Below are 19,338 nucleotides of genomic sequence, written 5' to 3' on the forward strand. Positions count from 1 at the left end.
AGCACCTTTGTAAATGGATGGATGGATGAACTCTTCTGGTTTCATCCACTTCTTGGCTGTTCTTTTTCTTTCTTTTTACAAATTTTTGTTATTATTTTTTATATTTTATTTAGATTCAATTTGCCAACATATAGTATAACACCCAGTGTTCATCCCATCAAGTGCCCCCCTCAGTGACTGTCACCCGTTACCCCAACCCCCCACCTACCTCCCCTTCGGCAACTCTTTGTTTGTTCCCAGAGTTAGGAGTCTCTCATGGTTCGTCTTCCTCTCTAATTTTTCCCCACTCAGTTTCCCTCCTTTCCCCTATAATTCCTTTCACTATTTCTTATATTCCACATATGAGTGAAACCGTATGATAAATGTCTTTCTTCGACTGACTTATTTTATTCAGCATAATATCCTCCAGTTCCATCCATGTCGATGTAAATGGTAGCTATTCATCCTTTCTGATGGCTGAGTATATTTATATTTATATATACCACATCTTCTTTATCCATTCATTTGTTGAAAGGCATTATAGCTCCTTTCACAGTATGGTATTGTGGACATTGCTGCTATGAACACTGGGGTGCAGGTGTCCTGCCATTTCACTGCATCTGTATCTTTGGGGTAAATCCCCAGTAGTGCAGTTGCTAGGTCATAGGGTAGCTCTATTTTTAACTTCTTGAGGAACCTCCACACAGTTTTCCAGAGTGGCTGTACCAGTTTGCATTCCCACCAACAGTGCAAGAGGGTTGCCCTTTCTCCACATCTTCTCCAACATTTGTTGTTTCCTGTCTTACTAATTTTCACCATTCTCACTGGTGTGAGGTGGTATCTCATTGTGGTTTTGATTTGTATTTCCCTGATGGCAAGTGATGTGGAGCATTTTCTCATGTGCTTGTTGACCATGTGTAGACCTTCTCTGGAAAAACATCTGTTCCTGTCTCCTGCCCATTTCATGACTGGATTGTTTGTTTCTTGAGTGTTGAGTTTGATAAGTTCTTGATAGATCTTGGATACTAGCCCTTTATCTGATATGTCATTTGAAAATATCTTCTCCCATTCTGTAGGTTGTCTCTTAGGTTTATTGGCTGTTTCTTTTGCTGTGCAGAAGCTTTTTATCTTGATTAAGTCCCAATAGTTCATTTTTGCTTTTGTTTCCCTTGCCTTCATAGATGTATCTTGCAAGAAGTTGCTGTGGCCAAGTTCAAAAAGGGTGTTGGCCGTGTTCTTCTCTAGGGTTTTGATGGATTCTTGTCTTACATTTAGATCTTTCAACCAATTTGAGTTTATCTTTGTGTATGATGTAAGAGAATGGTCTTCATTCTTCTGCATGTGGTTGTCCAATTTTCCCAACACCATTTATTGAAGAGACTTTCTTTTTTTTCCATTGGATATTCTTTCCTGCTTTGTCAAAGATGAGTTGACCCATAGAGTTGAGTCAGGTCTATTTCTGGGTTCTCCATTCTGTTCCATTGACCTATGTGTCTGTTTTTGTGCCAGTACCATGCTGTCTCGATGATCGCAGCTTTGTAATACAGCTTGAAGTCAGGCATTTTGATGCCCCCTGGTTTGGATTTCTTTTTCAACATTCCTCTGGCTATTCAGAGTTTTTTCTGGTTCCATACAAATTTTAAGATTATTTGTTCCCACTCTGTGAAGAAAGTCCACGGTATTTTGATATTTTACACTGAATGTGTAAATTGCTCTAGGTTGGCTGCTTTTTTTTTTTTTTTTTTTTAAGAGCTTTGCTGGCTCTTTCTCCTTTGCTCAATGTTTAATTGTATTTAGAGTGATATATATATGATAGATGGATAGATATATTTATGATAGATGGATGGATAGATAGATAGATAGATAGATAGATAGATAGATAGAGGCATACAAATGTGGAATATTCCACAAATCTAATTCCATGTCAAACCTGTCTTATTGTTTTGTAGATATCACCAGTCTAGAGTCTGCAGTTTAGAACTGGAGAAACATGGTCCTTGAGGTTCTTGAAATAGGTCCCATCTCTTTATTGTGTCTGGTACTATTAAATTTCCCCTTTGACAATGGATTCTACAAGCGTGCATGATGTGATGGTCTTTGTGCAGTTGGTTTCAATGGAAAAAGGACACTTACATGTACATGAGGAATCAGACAGGTAATGTAAAATAGTAAGCTGGCTAGATGGGGAGAGTGGAAAATGACATGAATGCCCCATTCCAGAGGCAGCCATAACTCAATTTATATTGCTTTTTGACACATGAAAGCCCAATATTGCTAAATCTGCCAAATTTTCAAGAGAAGCTTGACATCTTTCTTTCTATGGGAGGTTTTTTTTTTTTTTTTAAACATTACCAATGTATTCATTTTTTCTTATTTAAAAAATCATGTGCTCCAAACTGATTGTTCTTATGGTTGAATCCAGCCCGTGGGGAAACTGTCTGGACTCTTGTGTCTATATAACCCCAAATCATTCAATGTCAAGTAAAAGAGAATAGTGGCCTAAATGTGAGAAAACCTGCTACAAAAAAAGTTTACAAAGAATTTGACACTTAGATATAAATATAGGATTTGGATTCATACAGATCTGGGTTTGCAATGTGATCTTGGACAAATTACTTAACCTCTCTGAGATTATTTCTACTGATAAGATTCTTTGATTCTCTAGGGGCTTATTAAACAAAGAGGAATATAAACTTCTATCTATATTTCATAATATGCTCAATATACTAAATATACATACTTAATAGATAAAACTTTGAAACATCAAATTTAACATTTAAAATTTATTACAAACGAAATTATTTAAACTCTCATAGTGCAAATTACAATTTAAATTTTACTTTATTTTATTATTATTATTTTATTTTTTAAAAATTTTATTTATTTGTTTGAGGGAGAGTGGAAGTTAGAGAAATCACAGAGAGAGTGGGAGAAGCAGACTCACTGCTGAGCGGAGAGCCCAACATGGGTCTTGATGCCGGGACCCTGAGATTGTGACCTGAGCTGAAGGCAGACACTTAACCAATTGAGCCATCCAGGTGCCCCTACAATTTAAATTTTAATGTGACTGAAACTTTTGAACACTCTAAATACCTTGAAGAGTAGACAAGATAACTATAATTACAATATTTACTTAATTTGTTACTGTAATTACACTAAAACTATTCAAAACTATTGATGGTCTGATTTCTTTATTGCTTTGATATATATTTTTAAATACCTTTGTATGATTACAACAATACTTGTTTTAATTTAACTTAAAATTATAGTAGAGTCTATATTGTCATCTTCTAGGATTACAAGGTGTTTGATCGTTCCAAAAAAAAATCCCCTGGAACCAAAACAACTCCAGTATCTTCTCACATCATCTTAGTTCTAGGATCTGGATTATCAACAAGCTAATTTCTGACGTGTGAATGGGACTGACTGCTTGTCCCAAATTGATTTGTACCAGAGCTACTGATCATTTGGTAGGGTACCTTTATGAAACTATACTGTTGTTACATTAGTGGTATGATTTGAATTCTGCATCTTTCACATAGTTGTAGACATTTGCAGTTTGTGGTTTTTCCCCGGAATGAGGCATTCCTTAAGTTTTGCATGGCCAGCACTATATCATCAATTATGCTGTAAATGATTATACATTACCCTGTCCTATAAGTATTATTAATAGCTTATATACACCTCATTAGTATTTAATATAATTAGTAGGGCCATCTAGCTTTCTGAGAACATTTGGCTAACCAATCACCTCAAAATTCTCTGTTGAACCCTCTTTCTCTTTGAGCATTGAATGTGACTACTGATTTAAACCTCATTTCACCTGATTATTATTTGTGACCATAATCATTTTTTTTTCTATTTGAAGATTTAGTTCCAAAGTTCCTTGCAACTACTTAGCTGACTTATAATTACACCTCTACTTAGACATCAGGTACGTATCTGCACCTTATGAACAGATGTACAGAAGAATATGTAGGAGCAACATGCCTACATATAATCTCTTTTAATTATTATAATCAATCAAAAGGCAAATATATATATTTGTAGTCAGTTTTTGCATTAGAACTACCTTTTCATTTACTTTGTTATAACATTTCCTATCTGTTATCAGGGTAGAATCATGACCTTTCATTGACTCAGACTTGTTCAATTTAATTATATAATTATTATTATTTTTAAAGATTTTATTTATTTATTTATTTCAGAAAAAGCATGAACAGAGGGAAGGAGCAGAGGGAGAAGGACAAACAGACTCTCTGCTGGGCAGGGAGCTCAATGTGGGGCTGAATTCCAGGACTTTGGGATCATGACCTGAGCCAAAGGCAGACAGACCCTTAACTGATTGAGCCACCTAGGTACCCCTGTTGTTCTTTTCTTGATTCTTCAACAGTCTTAACTTGGTCAGTATGAGTCTCTGTAAGCTGGCCCTTTGTCCTGATGTCCTCAAGAGCACCAGTAGTCTTTAGCACATGCTCTGGCTCTCCAGATGTGACTCAATCCCAAAGCAGGGAATCAGTTGCCCTCTGAGAATCCCAGGTTTCCTTTTAGAAGAAACATATTGAAAACTAATGTCTGGGACCCAGAGAGCCACATAAAGAGGTGACGAGGTCAAAGTGCTGCTGATGCTGTTTGGTCATTTTTAGAGAAAAAAAAAACTGAAAAAAAGAAAGTATTTCCTTTTAGGAAATGGAGTTTATATTAATTTTTCCAATTTGGCTATTCTGTCCCTTGGTCTTCCTTAAATGTGATTTTCTAAGTATTCTCCATTTTGAAAAAATCTGGGGGCTCCTGAGCGGCTCAGTTGGTTAAACTGTCTGACTCTTAATCTCAGTCAGGTCTTGGTCTCAGGGTTGTGAGTTCAAGCCCTACATTTGGCTCCATGCTGAGTGTGGAGCCTACTTAAAAAAAACTATCCCCCTAACCATACAGAAATGATATAATCTTTGTTCCAGTTCTTGTATAATCTTACATTTAACTGATCCATAGTCAGTGTGGGGGATTCTTCTGCCTTTGAAATAATAAGAAGTGTGTGTGGGTGTGTGTCTGCTGTCTACCCCGTTCCTGACATGGAGCTCCTAAATTCCTTGGAATTCCCTGGATGATTGATGGAAGATCTTTTGTTCTAATGTTGTGATTCTTGGTGAGCTTCTAGACAGGGGTTGGTTACCAGAAAGACTAAGCTATGATTAGAAGCTTGGGCTTTTCAGTCCCCCACCTCGCTCCCACCCCACCCCCCATTCTATAGAGTGGCAAGAGAGGCTGAAATGGAGTTAACAATTGTTCATGCCTGCATGATGACGCCTCTGTAAAAATTCCGAGTATAAGGCTCAGGTACTAGGAGGGCAGCCCATTCCCAGCTCCATGGGGTCTCGGGCTTCTGTGCTCAGAACCCTTCCAAACTTCACCCTTTGTACCTCATCATCTGGCTGTTCTTTTTTATCCTTTAAAATATTCTTTGTAGTAAATCAGCAGTAGTAAGTAAACTGTTTTCCTGGGTTCTGTGAGCTGCTTTAGCAAACAATAGAAACAGAAGGAGGGAGTCATGGGAACTTCCCATTTGTAGCCGAGTTGGAAGGAGTTTGAATTACCTGGAGGTACACTACTTATGATTGGCATCTGAAGTAGGACTGAGCCCTTGACCTGTGGGGTATGTATTAATGCTGGGTAGTTAGTGCCAGAATTGCTTCATATGGAAAACCCACATACTTTCTCAGTGGGATGACTAACAACATGTAGCTTACAAGGTTGTTGTGAGGATTAAAGAAGTTCCCTCACAGTGCGTAGCACATAGGACATATTTGGAATATGCAGGCTAATATGATTAAGCATGCATAACCTTAAGAAGTACACTTACCTACAATTCAAGCTACCTTTTACTTAGAAAATAGCATTCATATGTAAGCTGTAGAAACTCTATTTAAAATGTACAAGTGATACACAGAAAAAAAATCACTTTTTCAAAAATAAATGCCTTGTATTTCTTTTGTATTACTAATCCTCTATGTGACATTCTGTAGCTCTTTTAAATATTTTTGCATTAACATTGAAATTATCCATCGGGGTGGTTTCTGCATCCGCTTGAGTATTAGTAATTTGTTCTGTTCTGTCTCCATTTATGGAGGAGCTGTTATACCATAAAAGATTGGGTGATTTGGCCTGAAACCATTAGGAAAAAGCAGATCCAAAGGTTAGGTGACTCAGATGTATTTGGAGCAACCATGGCCATAATCACGGGTAATTCTTTTTGTCGCTGTTTTTTTAAATCCCAAAATTACCATGATGGCATTACAAAAAAAAAAAAAAAAAAAAAAACAAAAAAAAACGAATCCCCATTCCTGCTTCTTTTGCATTTGATGAAGCTTATTTTGAAAGAGGCTTCATTTTATTCATTAATCAGAAATCCATTACTCTTTTCACACAGACCCACTAAATACCTACTATGTGATCAAGACTGTCTGGCACACATAGAGTCGTATTTAACAAGGGTCCTGTATTTAAAAAAACCTCTTCACTGTTATGGAGAAAGAACACTAATTTTAGAGTCAAGAGTCCTTATTTTAAACTCAGCTATATCTTACTAGCTGTGCAACCTTGGGTGAATTGGCTTCCTTTCCTGGGCCTCGGTTTTTACCATTGTGCACAGGTGAAGAAAATACTTACCTAATTAGATTGTAGGGAGGAACACATTTAATGAGATGAGGTTTGAAAAAAATACTTTACACATTAAATGTATACACAAATGTTTGACTAGTGCAAAGCAAAATATAAGGTACATTGATCTTATGATTTAGATATACCTAATAAATTTGGTAACTGCAAAGTAATAAATTGTCATTGCCTAAAAACGATTATTTACATGAGGTGTCTTACTAGTTCTGAGGAGAAAGAGAGTATTCTTTAGAAGTTGAGGTGGTCAGACAATGCTCCATGCAGGAGATAAGACTTAAATTAAGCTGTGAAGAATTGCTAAAAATTTGAGGCAAGCAAAGGAACAGAAGTAAGCAACCTCCAAACATTTCAGGATATCCATCTGTAATGGAGGATTCCTGAGAGAAGCAGGGAGATGCAAATTTGGAGAAGTCAAATGGAGCTAAATTTTGGAGGCTTTTGAATACCTGGCTAAGGATTTCGGACTGTTTGGTCAGCAATAAGGAAACTTGAATGGTCCACATATTGATTTTAAACTGTAAGTCCCCTGAAAGAGATTTTGTCTGTTTTTACATTCATACATGTTTTATTTAATGATGGAGCAAGATTTGCCTTGATGCTGTTTTCCATAATTTCAAATGATTTTTTCTGTAGCCCTTGAAGATGATCCTAGTTTTCTTTTTCTTTTACAAAGGCAGACTTTCTGGATGAAATTCAAGCCCAGTATGTTGATCCTCTGAGCCATCTCTTCATTTCCTCTTTCTTCTTACAGACGTGAATTTTGATCTGTTCCACAAACCTCTCTGTTTATAGACCTCCTCATGCTGTGCAGCATGCTGTTTTGTGTCTGGTAGCATTCCATTGCTCCATGATTGTGGAGACCCTCTCTGTCATAACTGCCATATCTGCAGCCCCTGCTATAGTACCAGGCACCTAGTAAGTTCTTAGGAGAGGTTTGTTGAACAGATGAAGGAAGGAAGTACAAAAATGAAGGAATAAAGAAGGAAAGCAAGCCTTCCTAGAAAATGACAGGCAGCAGCGTTTAAACAACAAGTTGCAACCCCATGTGTTGGACCATTTACAACCCAATTCTTCATGATAGGGGTGTTAAAGAGTAAAATCAATAAGAAAGATTTATCTTGCAAAATAACAGAATGTTTTGAGAAACACCTTGTCATAAGAAGGCCAGTTGGGAATTTTTAATGGACCATGTATTCCTAGCCATTTTTCTCATCTGTTGACTTGGTATGATGTAATTTAAAAGTGCTTGGGAGCTTAAAGGAGATTTAAAAGAACTCTGAGTGCTGACATGAAAAATAGGAGCAGTGGGTAATAGTTGCTGTGTTGGTTGGTTGGTTGCAGCTACATATCGACAAAACAAAGTCACAAGACTATTTTGTTCTCTACTGCTTTCCAACTTTTTTCTTCCATCAGAGAGGAAGCCTTTATGTCTAAAATGTGGTGATATTTTTAGGAGAAAATGAGTATGCGAGCACAGTCATAAATAACTCTAATCTATTATTTAGAGACATTAACAAGTTCTCCTGTGTATATATGGCTTTGAATAGAAAAAAAAAGGCAAAAAATCACAATGGAAGACTAAATTGCAAAGTGACCTTTGAAATGCCTTTAGCGTATTACTGCTCTCCTGTGAGACTAAGTTGATTTGTAAGCAGGGGTTTCATTTAGCTATTAATGGAGGGAAATCACCACTTTTTATTTTACCATTAGTATCTTCTAGAATTATGGCATCCATTATGGCAGCCAAAGCTATATGTGGCTATTTAAATTTAATTTAAATGAACTGAAATTACATAAAATTTTAAATTCAGGGCTCAGTCACATTACCAACATCTCAAATGCTTACTAGACACATCTGACTAGAGATGACAATCCTGGACAGTACAGATATAGGACTTCCCATCATTGCAGAACATTCTATCAGACAGCTCTGCTTTAGAATGAGTTTAATCTATTTTCATAAAAACAACCAGATTTTGTGCATAACCATCAACAGCCTATGTTACCTGAGCTGGATCTCACAGTATCTCTAAGTCTTTCACTTCAGATTTTTTTTAGCTGTTTTCATTTTCATCACATGTACAAACACTGGAGATTGTCCTGAGCATATTGGAAAAGGCTAGGATGGTTTGGTAGGGAGTAGCAATAGAGAAACTTCTATTAATCACACTTAACTATTTGTTTCTTGTTGTGAGAAGTTGAAAAATAATGTTAACTAATTACATGCTTCTTTAAAACTTCTAATATAATATTTTCCAAGATGTACTGTGAGGGTCATATTTGATAAAGATCCTTAGATGAAGCAGGGCTCCATGTCAAGTATGTGTGGGAAATGCTCTGGGCCATTCTTCACACAGCAGTCAAATGTGAGCTTTTAAGAATATTCCACTTCCTCCTTAAATAAAACAAAAATAATCTTCAAATGCTTCCTTCTGCCTCTTTTTTTTTTTAAGTTTTATTTATTTAAGTAATCTCTATACCCAACATGGTTTCAAACTCATGAGCCCGAGATCAAGAGTCACAGAGTCTTTTGACAGAGCCAGCCAGGTGCCCCCCTCCTTCTGCCTCTTAAAATCCATACTCCCTGGCAGGAGGTCAAGGCCATGCATCTAGATCCCACTTACCTTTGCAACTTTATTTCTTTCCATTCTCTCTTATTCACTCTGTCCAGATACAATGGCCTCTTAAATCCTTTAAAATAGCCATATCCTTTGCAGGCTTCTGTTTTTGCACATGCTGTTTCTCTCACCTGAAATGTTGTTCCCTTTCCTTCTTCTCTGACAAGCTTCTTCTCATAATGTTGTACTCAGCTAGAACATCTTTTCTTTGAGGAGGACTCTTGTGACCATCTCCCCAGATCCCAGTGATGCTCTCTTTCCAATGGAGCTCTGTTTTTCTTCCCTTGGCCATCCCTCTTACAATTCAGCCTTATATATTGGCTTATTAACTTGTTTATTTTCTTTTGCCCACACTAGACTGTAAGTTCTGTAAGCGTAGACACCGTAACTACTTTATTCATCATTGATTTACACCTAGTGTGCTGAAGTCAACTTGAACTGGCTGGAAAAGGGCTGTGTGCATTTTGTCACTACTTCTAGTTCAGTGACGTGACCTCGATGGCTGAAAAATCAACCACGTGCGGGTGTGTACATTATAGAAATTATCAAATACTACAAGTTGGGGTGTTTGGTGTTTCTTTTTTCTTTAGAGATCTGGTTTTTAAATATTTGGTGGCATACCTCTGTTGCCATGTTACCTGGCATATGGTAATTTCTTAATATTTGTTAAAGGAATGAATTAATGATTAATGTCTCTTGGATAATCAAAATGCTCACTAATAGATTAATACTCTGAGAAGTTCTACAAATTGAATTCACACATAATCTAATATTCCCAAACATATATGGCCAAGGAACATCTTTTCAACTAACTTTTTTTTGGATGCCACTCAGTAGTGTGGAGCACATTGGAAAATGTTGTCCTAAAACATTAAGGAAGAGAAATACATATGCCACAATTTGGTTTCTCCATTGTATAAAAACTCCTAATACAGAAGATTCCACAGCATATATTCTAAGGAAACTGCATCTCATAAGAATGAGGCATTACTGATGTGCCTACTATGCACAACAAAGTGGTAGCTAAACCATGGAAACTTATTCAGTAGGGAGTTCTTAGAGGAGGCTACTTATATAATCTATAAACATGAATTAGCTATTTATTGTGTGTGGAAGTTGTATAGGAGCTTTGTAGCATTCGAAACAAGTAACAAAAATATTTCTTGCCCCCTGGGAAATTGTAGTCTCACTGAGGAAACAGAGTCATTATCTGAGGAAATGGTAAGTGGTTGTGCATTTGACCACGTATCCATCTTATGGACCATAAATGAGGCTGGAACAGAGAGGCAGAATGTTTCAGGTAAAGGCTGAGGGGTGGGGAAATGTACTACTTATTTCTGCAGCAGCACAAGGTTCACATCAAGAACTCATCAGAGGGATCCCTGGGTGGCTCAGTGGTTTAGCGCCTGCCTTCAGCCCAGGATGTGATCTTGGAGTCCCGGGATAGAGTCCCACATCAGGTTCCCTGCATGGAGCCTGCTTCTCCCTCTGCCTGTGTCTTTACCTCTCTCTCTGTGTGTCTCTCGTGAATAAACAAATAAAGTGTTAAAAAAAAAAAAGAACTCATCAGAGACACATTTGAAAAGGAAAATCAAATTTTGGGGACTGTTTATGGCAAGTTAAAGGGTTTGAACTTGACTAATGGGGAGGGCTCTGAAAATTTGAGAAAATGAAGCTAAAATTCACAGTAGTGGAGTCTGCTCCAGACAGACTCTTTGTAGGATATTATAGTAGAGCTAGATCATTTATCCAGTGTGCAAAAACCTTACATGCCCTGCCTGCATCTGTAGCATCACCTTACATGACTCTCCCGTGACTGCTACTATTTATTCTAGATACCTTGGCCTCTGTTCAGATATTGAACCATGATATGCTTCCTTCTCCTCCAGGACCTTTCCTCTGACTAGAATGTTCTTCCAGACCTTTACTTCTTCCTTTCTTTACTTCTTTAATAGTTAACTTCTACTTGTCCTATAGGTCTCAGCTCGATTGTCACTTCTCTCGGGAAGCCTTTTCTTACCACTTCCCTACCTATATCCACATTAGATTACTTGGTTATAATCACTAATAAAATTGTACTTTAAAATTTCAGAGCAGTTATATTAGTTTGTAATTACACATTCATTAGTCTGATCAGTTATAATCTGTCATTCCTCCTCCACCATATATTTCTTAAGAATAGGCACTAGTGTGGGCACCCCCCGTGGCGCAGCGGTTTAGCGCCGCCTGCAGCCCGGGGTCTGATCCTGGAGACCCAGGATTGAGTCCCGCGTCGGGCTCCCTGCATGGAGTCCGCTTCTCCCTCTGCCTGTGTCTCTGCCTCTCAGTCTCTCTCTCTCTCTGAATAAATAAATTAAAAAAAAAAAAAAAGAATAGGCACTAGTGTTTGCTCTGTATACCCAGGCCTCGCCTAAATGTGACGCCATAATTGATGCTTAATACATAATGTTTGAATGATGAATAAGTGAATGAATTAAATACAATTGATCAGAATCCCAAATACCATAAAAAAGGGTGAAGGCTTTGGATAGATAGATAATATTTCTAAAATTATCTTGACAACCAAATGTAACAGGCTGAAATTTAAGAGGGAAAATATGATGAAGAAGTGAGGAGGCAGGTAGAGCAGATGGGGAAGGATCGAGTTTTAATTAACTGTAGGTTTAATGTGGTCTCAGAGTAGTGTGGCAGTAATTGGAATGTATATACTCCACATGAGAGATAATTGTTTCCCTCTCCTCTGCATTCATCCGATTACTCATGGAAGACTGTGCCCAATTCTGAAGAAAAAGTATAGATTAAAAAAAAAAAAGCATGTCCAAAGGAGAATAGCCAGAATGATGTGGGAGACTCAAAATGGTGTTGTGAGAGTGAACTCTGATTGTTGTAAATATTTTAAGAGATTAAATTGCAAAAGTAAAAATAAATACATAAATTAAAAAAGTAGTTGAAAAAAATAACAAAACCAACAATTCTTACTTTTCCCCCTTTAAACAATAGAAAAGATACTGAGATTTTTTTTTTTTGATACTGAGATTTTAATTGAAAAAATACATTTGGAAATGTACATTGAAAACCTGATTTTGAGATGTGTAGGAAAAGTCTAGCATTAGGAAGAACTGTCTAGTAATAATTACAGATATCCTGTAATGCAATGGGCTACCTTATGGGAATGGTGAGTTATTTGTTAGAAGAGGACACAAGCAAAGTCACCCAAAGTTTGGGTTTGCTGTTGAAGGAAATTCATGCATTAATTAAGAGTTTGGCTGAATTGGCCTTTGAAATTCAACAAGGAAATAAATATACTAATTGATCTCAGATGGTTACTCTTTAAAGATGGAGTTTAAAAATGAATTGTTGAATTTGGAGTCAACCAAGATGTCCTTCCTTAGGTGAATGGATACATCCTGTGATACATCCAGGGAATGGAATATTATTTTGGACTAAAGAAACGAACAAACAAATGATGAAAAGACATGGAGGAAACTTAGATGCATATTACTAAGTGATAGAAGGCAAATCTGAAAAGACTACAAACTATATGATTCCAACTAGATGGCTTTCTGGAAAAGGCAAAACTATGGAACATTAAAGGATCAGTGGTTGTCCAGAGGGTGAGGGGATGGAGGGATGAATAGGAGAACACAGAAGATTTTTAGTGCAGTGAAATTGCTCTGTATGATACTATAATGGTGGATATATCAAAACCCATAGAATGTATAACACCAAGAAGGAATTCTAATGTAAACTTTGGGTGATAATGATGTCAATGTAGATGTCAATGTAGATTCACTGATTGTAACAAATATAGGTATCTTGTCAGGGATCATCAGAGTTGGGAAGCTATGCATGTATAAGAACAGGGAGTATTTGAGAACTCTGTAGTTCCTGCTCAATTTTGCTATGAACCTAAAACTGCTCTAAAAGATAGGTCCTAATTTTTTTTTAAAGGTCCTTTTTTTTTTTTTTTTTTTTTTCCTAAAATGAGTTGTTGCACAATTCATAGAATTGTGGATCTGTCATCGTTTGCTTTTCAGTCTAAGGCTTAAAACTTTTATTTTCAAACTTTGACCATGTCTCTCTTATTTTTATCAAACGAGTTTGTTTGCAGTTTTACAGAAGATGAGGAAACACCTTTCTTGAGTCTCAGTACCAAAATTACTTAAGTCTTTCTCCTTAAGGATCAGTTACATAAAAATCTTAGTCACAAAAATGTTTAATGTATACAAAACTTTGTCCTGAATAATATAGTGCTTTGCTATTCAGAACAATGAAAAAGGAGGGAAAACAGGAGACTGTAAGATTTCAATATTATTTTCTTCCTTTAATAAATAGAAATTGAGAATCCAATCTCAAGGGAAATGTTAGTACTTTGAGCAATGAAGAAGAATGTTTGATTTTCCCTGATTGCAATATAATTCAGATTCTAGAGTGTTGATTTGGAAGCTCCAAAAGGATAGTTTCTTTAAGTTTTCATTGTTTCTGAAATTCATCCTCTCCTAGTAGGCTGTGGTCTGCATCTAGCAAATGGGACTATTGAGTTTCTGAGGTGTGTGTGCTTTGACATGACATCAATGCATCTAGTCTGGAACACATGGAATAAGGCACTGCTTTGATTTTTATCAACTAAAAGATTTTAAAACTGAAAATATTCTTAGAAACAGTAGTGAGAATTCTGAGGCCTTTACTATCAGATTTTAATTCAAGTCTGCCCTAGGTCAGCATTTTCATTTTCTTTGCTTGTCTGATGTTTATCTAGTGGCTGTTCATATAGGAAAGAAAAGTGATATCAGGAAGTCTCTTTCTTACAGTCAGCATTCTGACTCAAATTCTAAAGAGCACCCCCCCATAGGAGAGTTTTTCAGGTGTTCACATTGGCCTACAGAGAAACGATGCCTGAGTTTTCTAATATTTGGTAAGAAAATAGGATCAGAAGTGAATGTTTTCTCTTTTTTAAGATTTTATTTATTTATTTGAGAGAGAGAGAAAGAATGAGCAAGGGGAGGTGGAACAAGCAGACTCCCTGCTGAATGGGAAGCCTAACCCTGGGCTCCATCCCAGGACCCTGAGCTGAAGTCAGATGCTTAATCGACTGAGCCACCCAAGTGCTCCAGAAATGAACTTTTTCATTAAACAGAGCTGAGAAATGGAATGTCCCAAGAAGCAAAAGTTTAGAGCTGAAGTACATTTGTGGGTCGGGCCTACCTGATTCTGGGTACATCAACCCAGGAACCCCAGCATCTGTATGTAGCTTGGTCCTGAGGGGTTGGAGGAATAGGTGTCCCTAACTGATCCCTTTCTGCACAGTGCCTTCTGGTCATTCAAAGGTTTGTGACTCTCAGAAGGCTATCAAAAGACTCATTTTTCTCCACAAGCAACCTCACTATTTTCTTCTATGGGTAAAAGCCATGTTGTGATTTTTTTTATGGTGGCTTCCATTGAGAAGGTAAAATATTATTGCTTTTTCCTCTTAGCCTTCTTCTTTCATCTTTCTCCTGCTTACTTCATGGACTACAAGTGAACTATGACTATAGACTTCTAAGGTTCCATTGAAGTGTCACTTAGAGGTTCCCCAGGATGTGACAAAAGGGGATAGGCAAAGACAAGGCAGGAAAATGTAGGTAAATCCTACCCATACACATAACTCTCCACAACCCTGTTTTTAGCTTCTTGCCTCTCATTCCTCCTTCCTACATTCTGTGCTCCCAAACTGTTTCTCATATGTGCTCATACTTTCTGCTTGCCTGGTATGCCTTTCCCCCATCATGGCCTGCTAACTGTCTTTACTTCTGCAAGAAACCTTCCTTGGCTCCCTCACCGGTGGTTCAGTACTGCCATATATTCTGTGCTTAATTCTCTTCACATTGTCTGCAGTTATTTACAATGCCCTGTTGAAACATGCCTGTTATACCAGTCAGTGAACTTCCTGAGTATAGACACTGTGGCTGATTCATGTTTTCTCTGCGGGGCTTAACAATTGCCTGGAATACAGTTGATGATAAGGAAATGTTTTTGAATGAATGGATGGATGAATAAATGAATGAAATACTTCTTTTCCTGCTATGCCTTTGCTGGAGGATGAGTCTCTTGAAGAATGCAATCACTTATACATATCTTTATTGAGCATGTGCTAAACTCTGAGTTTGGTGGAAGGCACCAGGAACTAATGCTTGTTTTCCCCCTATTATATCTATAAACTCTCTTCCTGAAAATAGATGGAAATACTTTCTCTAAGATCCACTTAAACATTACTTACAATAAATGGTTAGATGGATTGCAGGGCTTGGACTAGTAAAGCTCTACCATTATTGATTAATTCCCAATTGAATGCACTGAGAGGGCATTTACATTTCTTTATAGAGTACATAGCATTGATTTTCAAACTCACCTACTAAAGCAGGAGCCATCCTCGGAAGACTCCAGGGTAGAGGGGCAGTCCCAGGGGCAAAGGGGGTTTAGTGTCCCCCATCTACTACTTTATTTTCAGTTCTGTTTTTTTTTTTACAGTTATTTTTCCATAAAACGTTTTTGAAGAATGGATTTGCTTTCTAAAGTGATTCACAAACCATTGGTATTATTTCTGAAAAGTGAGGTTAAAGAAAAGAAAGGTTTGAATGTGTGTGTCTGTGTGTATTTATTTATTTATTTACTTATTATTGTGGTAAAAAAACACAACAAAAAAGACCATCTTAATCATTTTTAAGTGCACAGTACAATAGTGTTAACTACATGTACATTGTTGTGCAAAAGATTTCTAGAAGTTTTTTATGTTGCAAAACTATATGATTTTAAATACAGTAATATTTGAATAGGTTTCCATTTTGCTACTAATTGCTCATTTCAGTCTGATTTTATTTTATTTTTATTTTTTAATTTTTTAATTTTTTTTATTTATCTACAATAGTCACACACACACAGAGAGAGAGAGAGGCAGAGACACAGGCAGAGGGAAAAGCAGGCTCCATGCACCGGAAGCCCGATGTGGGATTCGATCCCGGGTCTCCAGGATCGCGCCCTGGGCCAAAGGCAGGCGCCAAACCATTGCGCCACCCAGGGATCCCTTCAGTCTGATTTTAAATCTATTTACCTCCCTTTGACCAATTTATCATCCTAGCATGATAAATAATATTTATTTCCTTACTACTTATTAATTTCCTATTTATTCCCTCTTGTACTTTTTGGGTAAAGAGGACATAATGGCATGCTAAGCTATGACCCTCTTTACTTATGTAATGAATACCTCCAAGGCCTAGGATTTAATATGGATCATCTAGTTCAACCCCCTTATTTGATACATGAGTAGATATGTCCAAGGAAGCTGAGTGACTTGCTCACAATCACGGAAGTAGATAGTAGCAGCATATGCACTAGTTTTCTTTCCTCCTGATCCAATATCATTCCCCTACTTTATTAGTTTTATTTCAAAATCAAGGGTGGGTGGGTTATCTGCAGTCTTTTGCTTTGAATGCTTTGCTATGTGCACATTCCAATTCTTTTTGTAAGTATTGGTGCTGGGCAGAAAGAGAATATTAATGATGGTATATGTCTAGCTGTTACCTGTTACAGGCCAGACACTAATTAGGGGCTTTCCTTAGGCTAACTTTTTTTAACTTAAAAAATTATAGTAAAATATGCACAGAATCAAAATCATCATCTTTACTATTTTTTAGTGTACATTTCAATGCATTAAATATATTTACTTTGTTGTATAACCATCACCACCATCCATCTCCATAACTCCTTTCATCTTGTAAAACTGAAACTCTGTAGCAATGAAACACAAACTCCCCTTTTCCCATACTCCAGCCCCTGGCATCCACCATTCTACTTTCTGTCTCTATGAATTTGATTATTCTAGGTACCTCATATAAGTGGAATCATACAATATTGTCTTTCTGTGATTGTCTTACTTCGCTTGTCTTATCCTTAAGTCTCAACCATATTATAGCATGGATGTGCCTTCTTTTTCTTTTTTTCTTTTCTTTTCTTTTAAATTTTACTCATTTAGTTGAAAGAAAGGGAGCATAAATGAGAGAGCACAAGCAGGGTGTACGGCAGAGGAAGAAGCAGGCTCCTGGCTGAGCAGAGAGCCCAATATAGGGCTCCACCCCAGGACCCTGGGATCCTGACCTGAGCCAAAGGCAGGCGCTTAACCAACTGAGCCACCCAGGAACCCCTGCCTTCTTTTTAAAGGCTAAATAATATTCCATTGTGTGTATAATTCATATTTTGTTTATCCATTCATCTGTCAGTGGTTAGACTGTCTCACTTTTGAGGGAGTATTATTATTCTCATTTCATGGATAATGAAACCAAGAATGAAAAGTGTTCATTAACTTCCCCCTGGTCACAGAGCCATAAGCAGGCGAGTTATAAGCTGAGCCCACATATGCATGAATCTAAAAGTCACGTTCTTTTCAGTGTATAATTATTTTTCTCAATATCTGCAACATATTTTACTTACATTAGCATGGTTGAGGGGATGGAAGTCCTTAATATTACATTTCAGATGCTTTATTTCTTTTACTTTAGAGGTAATCTAGAAGGAGCATTCACTAACCTTTTAACAATTGATCAAGTTTTTAACCTTTAAGATTTATTTACTTGCTGGGAACAGGTATTTATTCAAAGTGATTTTATCATAGTATGAATAGATGGCAATATTCAAATAAAAAGCAGATTTTTTTAAACATATAGTTCCTTGGTAAAATACAACATGTAAAAATCAACTTATACTGTTAAGAAAAATCATCATGCCCTTTAGAGTGGGAGGAAAATATTACCAGCATGGGCTTCTCTTCCGTGAAGCCAAGCAAAATAAACTGAGTTTTAAGGATCCATATCCCCACTTTCATGATAATAATAGCTTACAGTTACTGTCTTCCAGCTATGTGCCAGGCATTATGCTAAACACTTTACATACATTATCTCATTACATCCTCTCAGCAGCCCTGTGAGGTCAATATTCCCTGTATTCTCATTCTATAAAGGGGAAGTGATGTTGGGAGAGAGGTTAGATAATTGTTATGGGCGAAATGTATCCTCCCGCATAAAGATATGTTAAAGTCCTAATTATTAGTATCACAAAATGTGATCTTATTAGTAAATGGGGTCTTTACAGAGTTAATCACGTTAAAATGAGGTGATTAGGGTGGGCTTTAATCCAGTATGACTGTGTCTTTATAAAAAAGGGAAGTTTGGGGGATCCCTGGATGGCTTAGTGGTTTAGTGCCTGCCTTCAGCCCAGGGTGTGGTCCTGGAGTCCCGGGATCGAGTCCCACATCAGGCTCCCTGCATGGAGCCTGCTTCTCCCTCTATCTGTGTCTCTGCCTCTCTCTATCCCCCACCCCCTCTGTGTCTCTCATGAATAAATAAATAAAATCTTTTTTAAAAAATAAAAGAATCTTAAAAAAAAAAGGTAAGTTTGGACACAGAGATGGAGACACACAGGAAAAAAAAAGCGACTGTGTGACTGGAGTGATGCATCTAGAAGGCACTGTGTGCCAAAGGTTGGCAGCAAATAATCAAAGATTGAGGCCAGGAAGGATTCTCCCCTCAGGCCAGCAGAGAGAGCATGGCCCTGCCAACACCTTGATTTCAGACTTGTAGCCTCCAGAACTGCCAGACAATAAATTTCTGTTGTTTTAGCCATCTAGTTTTTGGAACTGTGTTATGGCAGCCCTGGGAAACTAATACTGTAACTTTCAAGGGTCAAAATGACAGAAAGTGATGGAGCTGATATTTTGGCACGGGTACTTGGTAAGAGCTCAATAGATGTTATTCGGTATTATTATTTATAACACTATTGGCAATGATATTTAATACTGCTATTATTAATGACAATATTTAGTGATATTGTTCCCTTTCTCCTAAGCCTGTGCTACTACTATTCATCTGTTATATGACAATTGGAGCTTATTTGTCTTAGAATCAAAAACCTATCAATCTCACTGAAAATGGAATATGAAATCAATTAGATAACTGAGCAGCTTTCCAATCAGACACCAGATAGTACCCACTTAAAGGAAATGTGCCCTTAACAGTCTGTGTGACATCGCCATGAAACTGTG

At 37.2% G+C, this 19,338-nt stretch overlaps 3 long non-coding RNA genes across 30 annotated transcripts in view; 2 read left to right on the top strand and 1 right to left on the bottom strand.

Annotated features, from left to right (window-relative positions):
• Nucleotides 1–19,338, top strand: part of LOC140609928 (uncharacterized) — a 618,500-nt gene that overhangs the window by 449,787 nt on the left and 149,375 nt on the right. The window lies entirely within an intron of this gene.
• Nucleotides 1–19,338, bottom strand: part of LOC140609931 (uncharacterized) — a 95,266-nt gene that overhangs the window by 26,915 nt on the left and 49,013 nt on the right. The window lies entirely within an intron of this gene.
• Nucleotides 2,161–3,914, top strand: LOC140609932 (uncharacterized). Its single transcript, XR_012011687.1, has 3 exons — nt 2,161–3,017; nt 3,274–3,449; nt 3,848–3,914. It is a non-coding gene; the product is annotated as an uncharacterized lncRNA (long non-coding RNA).

This window comes from Canis lupus, chromosome 19 (assembly GCF_048164855.1).
Source record: "Canis lupus baileyi chromosome 19, mCanLup2.hap1, whole genome shotgun sequence".
Taxonomy (NCBI): Eukaryota; Metazoa; Chordata; class Mammalia; order Carnivora; family Canidae; genus Canis; species Canis lupus.